Raw genomic sequence first — 12,641 nt, forward strand, 5'->3', positions numbered from 1 at the left:
ATTTCTTGATTTGCCGCTCAGATTTAGGGAAAAAATTTAAGTAGCTGTGACAAGTCATTAAACTTTGCTGCATGTGAGCAAGCATCACGAGCCACTAGCATGGAAAAAGCTAGGCCGTGTTCTGTGTAGCAGACGTCTTATCCTCAGGCATAAAACTGGGAGAGAAAGTAAGATAAATGGGTTCTGTCTTTCCCAACTGGTTTTTATTGGAAGAATTTCCCCGCAACTTTATTATCGGCAATGCATCATTAGCTATGACATCAGGATCCTCTAATTTCAAAAGTACCCTTGTCACAGGGAGGTATGGAGTCTAGAGGTAGTGTCATGATTTGCAAAGTTTTAATAATCTAATTAGAATTCCAAAGACATTGACAGAAATAGCATTAGTAACCATAATAAATCTACCCTTCATCTCCACAGCTGTGATAAAACATCGTCACACCTTTCTGGGAGGATTGTCTTTCAACATTAGCCAACTCTGCAGACCTTAACAGACATCTTCCCCCATTTCTCTCAGGGAAACTAAAACCACTTGTCAGGGTACAGTTGAAGCCAGCAAGATTCTGGATTAATTGTCCTTCTCTTACAACCATTCAATCGTGCAGCAGTGAACAATAATAAACGTATGAAAAGTAGGAAAATAGGGTGGCTGAAAACACCCCCGTAGAGGTTTTCATTGTGAGAAATTTCCACGGCTTCTTCAAAATTTCAGTTTGCCCCAAAGCAAAGCCCTCACATGGAGCTGGGAAGTAGGCTTTGTGACAGTTTCTCTAGAGAACAGAGCAACTTTGCCACAACTGTTTCTGCCTGCGCATTTGTGTTTTGATGTTGGTCACAACGGTGGTGGTTTTGGACAGTAGGGATATTTGCATTGTTCTCTGGACACCTCAAAAGTGCAAAGAAAGCTGGTATTTGGGCAACATGTTGTGCATTCTGAGCTCCTTTCCCATAAGATCCCCTTGGACATTCAGTTGACCAAACCCTTCCAGAAATTCCAGTTCGTGGTGTAGATTGAGTTTTGGGGCCTGAAACGTAGTAAATGATGCCTAGATCGTTTCCTTCCTTCCCTCTGACTTATTCATGTTTGAAAACAAAAACACCATGCAGAGCTCTAGAATCTTCGAAACAGGTACCTATTCTTCAGTTAGAGAGGAAGCATTCCACCAGCTAAGGCAGATCATGTTCTTATTTCCACAATGATAATTGAAGGAGATTCCATATGTTAAAGATAAGCGGAGGCTTCTGTTAGCTCTCAGATCCCCAAATCTCAGTAAACTCACTGCCTAGTCATCATTTGGTTCACGAGCTCTGTGCTGCCATAATCGTGTTATATCCTTCCTCATTATCCACAATTACCCTCCAAGAGGCTATTACGTGTTTGCTCTTATATGTTTACCTGGCACTGGGCGGGAGACAAAGATGCCTGAGTTGTGGTTTCAACACACTTTCTAATGGAGAAGTCAGAGGAGATCTGCCAGGAATAATTCCCTGCAGGAGGAAGTTTACTTATTTGTACAGCAGAAGTGTGGCATGCCCACTGTGTGCGATGAAAGTTCTTTTTTAATTATCCTATCCCATGGCCCACCCACTCCCCACCACATCATCCTAGGCTCCTTTCTTGGAACCGTTTGAAGGTATCAAAAATAACCTTGTCTTTTATTCACTCGTGTATTACCCACTGAAGTGTCCGCGTCATGAGGGCAAGAACCCCTGCGTGTGTGGTGAGTAATAGACGTTCAGTAAATGTCCGCCAACTCAGTGGATCAAGCAGACGTACAAATAAGTGAAAATATCAAAATATGAGACCTGAAGAAGAGGAGAAGAAACTAAGGCTCCTTGAGTTTTGCTCTGACTGGGAAGAGAAAGGAGTCAGAGAACATCTTGGAAATGTGACTGCACCCTCCGTTCTCAGGCTGTCACGGGTTTTCCCTGTGACAAGGGGATTGTGAAAACACACATCTCTTTTGTCATTCTTCCAGAAGAGAATGAACATTTGCAATCGTTAGAACAACTTTTGGTGGAACTGGAAGCATTTTCAGTTGAAGGTCCTGTGAGGGATTTGAATGATCTGTTAATTTGATGGGACATAAATAATTGTGCCCTTCACAGAATCTCTGGCTTGGAAATGACAATAGAAATGTGTAAAAAGGAAAAGATCAATATGGATTTCTGTTACAGTTCAGAATTGGTTTTATTTCTTCAGCTCTGGGAGTCATATCTTAGAATATTAATTCCTCATTAAATGAAAGGGTTTGTTTTTTTTTAATAGGAAGAATCTTGTATGTTCTTCCAGTTGAAATGCCAGTGAGAAATCTGGTCATACTGGCCATTCCTACTTGGCATTTGGTCATCGGGGTTCTCTGTGAGGCAGACAGCAAGGTGGAGTTTTAAGTGCAGGTGAATTTTTTGGCAGGAGAGGGATAAAGAGGGGCAGGTCTGGATGGGGAGAGCGTTGGGATGACAGTACAGGTCTGACATCTCTGAATGAGGAGGGAATCTAGGAGGACTGGATGAAGGCAGCTCTCAAGAAGTCTTGGCCAGTGTGGAGTTTCCTCAAAAAATTAAAACTAGAACTATGACCCGGCAATAACACTACCAGGAACTTATAGCAATAACCCTATGACCCAGCAATAACACTACTAGGAATTTATCCAAAGGATACAGGAGTGCTGATTCATAGGAGCACATTTACCACAATGTTTATAGCAGCACTTTCAACAATAGCCACATTATGGAAAGAGCCTAAATGTCCATCAACTGATGAATGGATAAAGAAGATGTGGTTTATATATACAATGGAATACTGCTTGGCCATGAGAAAGAATGAAATCTGGCCTTTTGTAGCAACGTGGATGAAACTGGAGGGTATTATGCTAAGTGAAATAAGTCAGTCAGAGAAAGACAGATACCATATTTTTTTAATATAATTTATTGTCAAATTGGTTTCTGTGCAACACCCAGTGCTTATCTCAACAAGTGCCCTCCTCGATGCCCATCGCCCACTTTCCCCTCTAAGACAGATACCATATGTTTTCGCTCATACGTGGCTCCTGAGACACTCAACAGAAGACCATGGGGGAGGGGAAGGGGGAAAAAGGTTACAAACAGAGAGGGAGGGAGGCAAACCAGAAGAGACTCTGAAATACAGAGAACAAACTGAGGGTTGATGGGAGGTTGGGGACAGGGGAAAATGGGTGATGGGCATGGAGGAGGACACTTGTTGGGATGAGCACTGGGTGTTGTATGGAAGTCACTTTGACAATAAATTATATTTAATTAATTAATTAACTTAAAAAGAAGAAGAACAAGAACAGAAACAAGAAGAAGTGTTGGCCAGGCCATTGGAGCACCTCAGAGCCAAGACTGCCTGGGAGAGACGTCCTGCATTGGGCAGGAGTGGCCCAGCCTGGGTTCCCCTGTCGTGGGCAGTCACCGGCTAGAGTGTGCCAGCAAGGCCAGCCTCCGTGAGCACACCATGGTCAATCCTGAAGGTGCGGCAGCTGGAGGCTGCCGGATAATAAGGCTCCTGCTGGCAGTTTGTCTCTGGAAGGAAGACCTTAGGCCTGCCCTCCCTTGGCTGGCACGGAGGTTCTCGTCTTCCTTTCAAAGACGTTCTCCTAGTCCCATTTCCCAAGAATTTTTTTTTATTGGTGCTCTCACTTTTAAAATGCTCAGAGGTTCTTAGAAGCAGTGCTTATTCCTTTTGTGCCTAGTTATTAAGTGCCTGATATTTTTGTTTTTGTTTTTTTTTTTAGTTTATTTTGAGAGAAAGAGAAAGAGAGAGAGTAAGTGAGAACAAACTGGGGAGGGACAGAGAGAGAAGGGGATGGAAAATCCAAAGCGGGCTCTGTTCTGACAACAGAGAGCCCGATGCAGGGCTCGAACTCACAAACCATGAGATTGTGGCCTGAGCCCACATCAGACACTTAACCAACTGAGCCACCCCTTAAGTGCCTAATCTAAGCATACTACTAAGCTAGGCAGAGAGAGCACAGCAGACAGACCTGCCCTCCTTGCATTTATAAAGTCTTGGGGGAAACATACGATTAAGCATTGTCATTGCATTAGAAAGTGGGGAGCAGCAGGTTTAACGTATTTGGGGGTACAGAGGAGACATCTCAGACAGAATGACCACTCAGACCTAAAGAGTACATAGAAACTGTCCAGGCGGAGAGGGGAATGTTTCAGGGTTTTAAGCAGCATCCCTGTAGACAAAGGTCTCTAGTGGTGAGTGCATGTAGCATGTCGGAGCTCTGAGCTCAGCAACATTGCTTCTTCGTTGATGGGGAGAGAGATCTAGAAACCCAATGGCAACATGAAGTGTTGTTTCTTATGTGTTCATTTTTTAGGTGAATTGTGATTTTTATAAACTTGAGAGCCATGCAGAAATAGAAATAGAGGGGCGCCTGGGTGGCCCAGTTGGTTGGGCAACCGACTTCAGCTTAGGTCATGATCTCACAGTTCGTGGGTTCGAGCCCTGCATCAGGCTCTGTGCTGACAGCTCAGAGCCTGGAGCCTGTTTCACATTCTGTGTCTCACCCTGTCTCTGCCCCTCCCCTGCTCATGCTCTGTGTCTCTCTCTCAATAATAAATAAACATTTAAAAAAAAAAAAGAAATAGAAATAGAGAGCTGTGATTCGCCATTGATTCTCGCCCCATCTATCCAAAGAGCAGTACATGGATGCAGTAAAACATATCTATAGTCAGGTGTTTTATTCACACACCACCACCAATATCCACGGGGGGGGGGGGGGGAGATTTCGGGAGATATTGTGAATCCTGTTCACAGCATGGACTCAGTCACGTATGCTGCTTTCTGTATTCAGGAACCAGCCCTCAATAGTAGCCACACCTGATAGAAATATTGGTTCTGAAAAACTTAATCTAGTTCTGTTTTTTTTAACCCATTTAAGAAAAAAGAGAAAAAAAGAAACTCGTATGTGAGTAGGTATAGAAATGTACCCTTCTCTTACAACTAGTTTTACCCAATTGACCAGTGCTCAGAAATGTATATTATATCCTGTGTCAATTAAAAAGTTTTTCTTTCTTTCATTTTTTTGGATTACCTACTCCTCTGTTCCTTTTTTATAATATCCACACAAAATCCAGCAGCCTGTTTATGTACATATTCTAGAATACTGTCAAAAGGCATCGCGACACTCACCACTCTCTCTTGTCTCTCTTGTCCCCAATTTTTTTGTTTTTGCAAGGAAACGTGCTCGTAGTGATTGCTTGGTTGTTGAGCTTTGACTCTCTGTCCCTCTTTTCCTGTTACCCTCCTCACTGTCGTTTCCATCTTCTGTTGGATGTACTACCTTAGTGAGCAGGATGGTATCTTTCCCCTTCAGAGGAACTGTGAGGAAGACAGTTAGAAATCGACTCAGACACCACGCAGAGCCAGAAGGCTCCTCCCCCTGTCCTCTCTGACCAGCCTCTTCCGAGAAAACTCTCTGTGAAAGTACAAATGAATGATCACCTGAGAACACCCTTCAATTAAAGTAAAAAAACAAGGCTCTTCCAAGTTTTTCAGTGATGGAAGTTGGGGCTATGACAAGATCAAAACTTTCTTTGCAAAATAGCTTCCCCGATTGACTAGTTTTCTACTGGGTTCATTTCTGGAATGTTTGACACCCATTTTCTCCCCTGCCCTGGAATGCTCATCAGCTGTCCGAATGTATGGACAATATCGAATCACTGGAGTCACCCAGGCGTTCAGCAGAAAGGGAGAGATAAAGGAAATTTGCAAATATAAGTGACTCCCTGGCCAAGTGTTTCCGTGTGATGGTAGGAGCAGGTACATTTGCATCTGTTTTTTTTTTTTTTCCATATTCCACCTGCTAGGATTGAGGTTTCTGCCCCTCAAGAAGAACTGGAAAGGGACTCCGGGCCTTGAGCAATCTGAATTTCCTCTAAAGGATGGGGGGGGGGGGGGGGGGCTTTGTTTTGTACACCTGCTGATATGTTATGCACATCATATGTGACATGTATGTGATATGTTAAACATACACTGTTTTAGAAGAAAGCAGCCCGGGGCACGGCACCCTTGCCACTTGAGGACAGCTGCTGTGGAGATGCCAATGGTTCAGCCTCTCTGAAAGCCATGTGGCCATTTCTTCTGTTCGTTTTTCTTTTTTTAATGTTTATTTATTTTTGACAGAGAGGAGGACGGAATGTGAGCAGGGGAGGGGCAGAGAGAGAGGGAGGCACAGAATCGGAAGCAGGCTCCAAGCTTTGAGCTGTCAGCACAGACCCCAACACGGGGTTCGAACTCATGGACTGCAAGATCACGACCTGAGCTGAAGTCGGATGCTTAACTGACTGAGCCACCCAGGCGCCCCGCTCCCCCCACCTTTTTTTTTCTTTTTTTCTTTTTCTTTTTTTTTGCCATTTGGCCGTTTCTGCCAGAGCTGTACATACGCCTTATCCTCTGAGCTGGCAAGCCCCCATGTGGGTATACACCCAAGAGAAATGTCCACAGAAAGACTTGCCCATGGGAACTTTGTGTATATTAGCCACAAAGTGGAAACAACCCAAATGTCCACCAATGGAAGCCTGAATATGCAAGTTGTAGTATGGCCAGACAGTGGAGTATTATGCAGCAATTAAAAGTAACCAGCTGCTTGACTTACTTGAAAACAGGAGAGCACATACAGCTTAGTTCCATTTCTCTCAAGTTCAAGAACAGAAAAAAACCTAATCTTGGATGGTAAAAGCCAAAATAGTGAGATGGAGGGGTATAGTAAATGAGAGGAGACATGAGGGAATTTTCTCAGGTGATAAAAGTATTATGTATCTTGATCTGGAGGATGATTACATAAGGTATAATATAAAAATTCACCACACTGTCCCCGTAGATTTGCTCACATGACTGTAAATTAAAGAATGACCCGTGTATATTGCATATTGATTTCTCAAAGGTAATACATTCACAAAACCCAAAAATAATCTGGCAATATGCACCAGATAGCCAAATATTAAAAATCCTGACGGTATACCAGCTCCTGTATGTGTATGTGCCCTAGAGAACGCAGATGAAAGTGTACCGTGAGATGCGTACAAGAACGTCAGTGACGTTTTTTCTGACTGCCCAAACCTAGAAATGCCTCACATGCCTATCGTCAGCAAGCTAGATAAACACGGTACAGTTTTACAATAGAACATTCCACCCTGATGGAAAGGGGTGGGATCCTATACCTCTCAACAACCTGGGCACATATGAGAACCACAACGTACAGCAAGAATCTGAAGAATGTGTAAAGCATTCCTCCATGTCAAGTTCAAATCCGGAGAAAACTTGGCCTATATTGTTTAGGGGTGCATCTGTAGGTGGTAATACTAAAAGAAAAACAAAGTAACAATGACTTGTAAAAAGAGGATGCCGGTTACTTGTTGGGGCAGGATGGGAAAGTGATGAGGCACCGGTCCAGGGAGGGTGCAAAGGGCTGCCCCTGTTCTGGTCACCCCAGGTTTCACTTTAGGATGATTTGTCAACAGTGTATTTATGTTTTGTGCACCCTTCTGCGTGTGTGTTAAATTTCACAATCAAAGAAGACAGTCATTAGCTTTAGAAAGTAAGAGATTCCGACAGCACTTTCCTGTGGGACACATCAGGTACCAAGTGGCCTTACAACAAGCAAAGAGGGGAGTGACAGCACCTTTTAAAAAACGCTTCACCGTAAGTACCCCTGACAGACTGTTTGTTCTCTCTGCAAATTGATTGCAGGCCAAAGAAAGAACTGTGGCCACCTTGGGATTCTATCATTAAGAGATGACTTTGAGAGGCAACGAGTCCTTTTGGAATTTGGAAAAAGGAAATCAGAAACAAAGGGGATGGGGAATCAGGTCTCAGGTTTAAAAACAAAGGCTCCCCACTGCTACTGTGCTGGTGCAGGCTGTCTCTGCACCAGGCCAGGGTCTAATTATCTGGACAGGCACCAGTGAATGCTCCAGAAAGCCTCTGAGATACAGTTTATCCTGTCCCCCTTTATATAGAAAGGTAAGCAAAGCAGGCATTGCCTGAGTGGCTTGAATCAAGGTCTTTGTGACTTGAGATTGGCCCCCTTTACTCCCAGACCATCTCCCCCTCTGTTCTCTGCCAGGGCCACCACCTGCCTCTTTCAGCCTTGATTTAGGTTTGTTATACACACTGTAGAAAGGACATGCAAAGAAATGCTTAATGGGACCATGTTCTGCCATCATCATTCTTGCACCATTGTGATTATCCCTGGGGTCAAGATCTTGGCATAAACTTTCTGTCTGTGGCTAAATGGCTCAAGTTCCTAAAAAGAGTCTTGCATGAACTTTGGAAGAAAAGGACAAATCCCAGGGCAAGGGACCTTTGGGGGGAAATTCAGCTACTAGACAGAAATAGTATTATGTGTCATTACAGTCCAGCAGCAAGAAGATGGGGCAGAGATGATTTGATGTGGTTTGAGGGCTTCTTGCCTGTTTTGTGTATGTGAACTTTAAGCTTCTTTAATCATAGAGTTTATGCGTCCTGTCATCCTTGGAGGTCCTACAAAGTGCTAGTGAAGGTGTTGAGGATAAAATGATGAACGAGATTTTCCCTGCCTTTAGGGCAATTTTAATATCATGAGGAAACTTTTGTGTGTGTGTGGTGGGGGGGGGGGCATCCCATTCTTGGTGGTGAAGATTAAAAAGACTAATATTCTTCACCTGCAGAGTAATCTCCTGTGTTCATATGAATAAGCAATTAGAACATTGGAATGAATTTTCTGAAAAGTCTGTGTTATAGAATATTTTTAAAGAAATAGTGTTTGTTATTTTTCACATATAATGTGACTTTAGGAACACTGGATTCTGAAACAGTGCTTCAGAATGTAGTCTGTCTTGGGTTTGAATTCTGGCTTGCCCCATTGGGAGCTTTGTGATCCTGGAACAAATCGTCGCATTTCTCTGTCACTGGGGTTCCACCTTGTAAGATGGGGATAAGGCCCCATAGGTGTTAATGCTACATGCATTCCGATAAGGAAATAACTAAGAAGAAAGGGTGGCTGGCACCTGTCCACTGTCCTCTAAATCATCGACCAGCAAGTGCAATCTGTGAGCCAAATCTTCCCTGCTGCCCATTTTTGTAAATAAAGTTTTACTGGAACACAGCCACATTCATTTGTGTACATATTGTCTGTGACAGCTTCTGCACCATGAGAGCAGAGTTCAGTGGCTGTAACACAGAGAGTTAAGGCCCACAAAGCCTTAAACACTTACTCTCTGGCCCTTTATAGAAAAAGTTTGCCAACCCTGCCTTAACTAAATGGTAGCTATTACGGTCACTGTGCTAATAGAGTTAGTGGCTTGTTCATGTTGGGATGATGTAAGTGTCTACTCATGTCATTACTTACCATTTGATAGACTTCTCAGAGATGGGCTTCACTTTTGATCTCACCCAAATCGCCATGTAATCCGAATGTGTTTCAACTGAATTAATTAGAGTTCCGGTTTAATGTTTACCTTAAAGAAATCAAATTATTTTCTCCCTTTTCAATAGGAAACCCGATGCTATATCATCTAGCAGCCCACTGATAGTTTTGAACATCTTAACATGCGACAAAATTTCCTGTTTGAAGTTTATGTCTCTGGCATTTAATTACATGGAACTTTCCTGAAGTGTGCTATAAATATTCAGTACCCTGGTCTTGGCTAATTGGCTCACATCTGTTATGGATCCAGGAAGGGCAGATGCTTATCTGAACACTTTTGATCTCAAAATCTTCGAGAAACAGGCGCACTTAAGCCATTTCCACAGTTTCCTGGACTTCCAACGTGTCAGAACTACCACCGTAGATGGGAGCTATTTCCATTTCTTTTCTTAGCCAGGGCCAGGAAATGGGATGCTGTGCGGCTTCTATCTTATCACTCACAGTGTTGTTACCAATAATGTTAAGACAGAAAATGACTTCAAAAGTGATTCCCTTTACATTGGATTTGAATTTGAGGCTAGGTGTCATTTGGCCCAGCCTTCTCTGTCAGTATTTGATCATTTGCACAGGATCATGGGAGCCCAAGGAAATGCCCTTTTCCTGGTTGTTTCAATGGGATGTGGAAAGCAAAGAGAAAAGTTTAAATTATGTCTCCTGTCATCTACTGCAAAGGTGCTCACTGAAGTACCTGGGGCTACTTTGTGTGGTTTTCCCACCGTGCTATACCAATGTCACCTTGGCACGGGAGAGGCGCCATGGTGGCATGGCCAAGAGCAAGGCTCCGGAATTAATACCAGGATTATTTGGACTAGGCACAGCCTGCACAAGTCACATAAGCTTTTTGTGGCTCTGGTTTCTCAGCTGTATAATGAGGTAATAATAATGCCAACCTTACTGGTTTGTCCCGAGGAGTCAGTGACTTCTTGTACCTGCTGTGGCTAGCACACGGTCAGCGTCAACCTCAGCTGCTGTCACTGCCCCCTTCCCCGTCACCATTCCCATTACTGTTGTTACTTGTTGATGTGAGTATGGAGGTGACGGGATATGATTGCGGATCCCTGAGTGCTGCTTCCGTCACTACCTGGGTGTTGAAATAGAATGTATGTTGCTGGAGTGAGTTGAGTCATGCAAAATAAAACCACATGAGGAAGAAAATGGTCACAAAGTGATTGGGGTAGCCAGTCCCTTTGACATCAGGGGAAGGGGTCATGGGCAAGGAATCAGAAAGTGTGGGAAACGAAGAAGATCCTCTCATCTGGTAATGCCTGGGTGTGGGCCTAACCCTGCCCAGATGTTCTGCACGTATAATCCTAATAAATCCTACCCGACAGCGCAGTGAGGTAAAATTCTTAACCTTGTGCTACAGATGGGTCAACTGAGGTTCAGAGGCCTCGGCTGATTTGTCCCAGCTCATGGAGTGGAACAGTAATTTGATCCCAGTTTTATTAGATCCTAAAATACATTCTTTTGCCAGCTCTGCTCGGCCAGTTCCTATTTCCATCATTGATTAACTTCCGGATTTTTGTCAAAATCAAAATTCATTCTTGTGAGCCTCACTTTCTCCTCTGTGAATTAGGTCTGATTGAGCATCAGAAGGACGCTAAAACAATGTACATACCCGGTCATTTACAACCACTGGGTAGGGGAGAGAGGCGAGCAGTGGACCTGTTCAGTGACAGTACTGGGTTTTTGTCACTGTATGACTCTATAATTTAAATATCCTGTTCATTTCCTTAATTGTTGACAAGACTCTGCTTTTTGTGTTTCTTTGGAAATATTCATGTCAACATACGTTTTACTCAAATGCCAACCCTTAAATCAAAATGCCACGTTCGGCCAACTGACAGGACCAGTAAACTCAAGGAGCCTAGATGTCTTTGAACCAGGATGGAGTGGCTGTTCCATGCCCTTGGAGTGGGTCTTTGGGCGCTTGAATTCAAGAATCCGATTAATCAGGTGGGCTCTTTCCCAGTCAAGCAGCCTTTGCTCAGAACTTGGAATAACACCAGCTCTTCATGTTATGGTCATGAGCCTATAGGAAGGGCCAGTGGGCAGAGAATTACATTCTCTGGTGGAGAGTTGAATGCCCACTGGTGGAGAATGTCTAAGAAGCAGAAGTAACAGTCACACCTCTACAGCCTTGTGTAGGTTGCCCCATTCATTCTCAAATGGGATTGCTTGTTGCCCCCTCTTTTAAATATCCTACTCCTCTTCATACAGGCACAGGGATCAGCAAACTCTCTCTGTAAAGGGATTGATAGCAAGATTTTAGGCATCGCTGGCCATATGTTCTCTGCTGCAACAACTCGGTTGTTTAGTTGTAACCTGGAAGCGGGCATAGACAGTTTGTATACAAATGGCCATGGCTATGTTCCAATAAAACTTCATTTACAAAAACAGGTGCTAGGTTAGATCTGGCCCCTGGGCCACTTTTGACTTAGAGTTACTTCGTGATTTAGTTTGATCAAAAATGTTTTTTTCAGCCATGTATAAATGACCTACTCTTTAAGGCACTGTGTTATGTACTGAGGGTATAGTTGGGAGCCACAGTCTGGCCATAATGGAGCCTCCAGCCTGCTAAAGAGAAGAGACCACTATTAAGCCATTACACAGACTGTAATGAGACCGAGGTCTGTACAGCCATGACCTTGGGCAGATTATCAGCCCTCCTCAGGATGATGATACCTACTTCACCGAGTTGTGAAGCCTCATTTAGAGAACATCTACAGCAGTGCCTGACCCTGAGGTCATACATATAAATGTGCTCTGGTAAGAAGAGGTGATCTGTAGAACATCCTACACTGTGGAATGCAGTCCAGGGGTTCAGGTCATTGAAGGGTAAACTGAGGTTAGAGAACCTAGTCAGGATAAACAGATGGGAGTCAATGCTGCTGCCTGGTCCCATGAGCACTCTATACTGTGGTCACATAAAATAGGCCCCGACCCGGCTTCTAGTAGGCTCATAAAGACGATGGAGTCCTTTCATGTGACTCTTGTTGAAAATGTCATGTCAATATCCTAATGTCATCAATTGTGTGACTCTCATTTCTTCATATATTTTTGGTCCTATATTTGTGTCCTGACATTATATCAGTTTCAGGTATACAGTCTAATGATTTAATGTATGTGTACATTGTGAAGTGATCACCACACCAAGTCTGGTTAATATCCATCCTCACACATAGTTACAGGTTTTGTTGG

At 43.5% G+C, this 12,641-nt stretch overlaps 1 protein-coding gene across 4 annotated transcripts in view; it reads left to right on the forward strand.

Annotated features, from left to right (window-relative positions):
• The window catches only part of PTPRG (protein tyrosine phosphatase receptor type G), a 717,269-nt gene that overhangs the window by 548,429 nt on the left and 156,199 nt on the right, over nucleotides 1–12,641 (forward strand). The gene's annotated exons all lie outside the window — the stretch shown is intronic.

This window comes from Prionailurus bengalensis, chromosome A2, assembly GCF_016509475.1.
Source record: "Prionailurus bengalensis isolate Pbe53 chromosome A2, Fcat_Pben_1.1_paternal_pri, whole genome shotgun sequence".
NCBI lineage: Eukaryota > Metazoa > Chordata > Mammalia > Carnivora > Felidae > Prionailurus > Prionailurus bengalensis.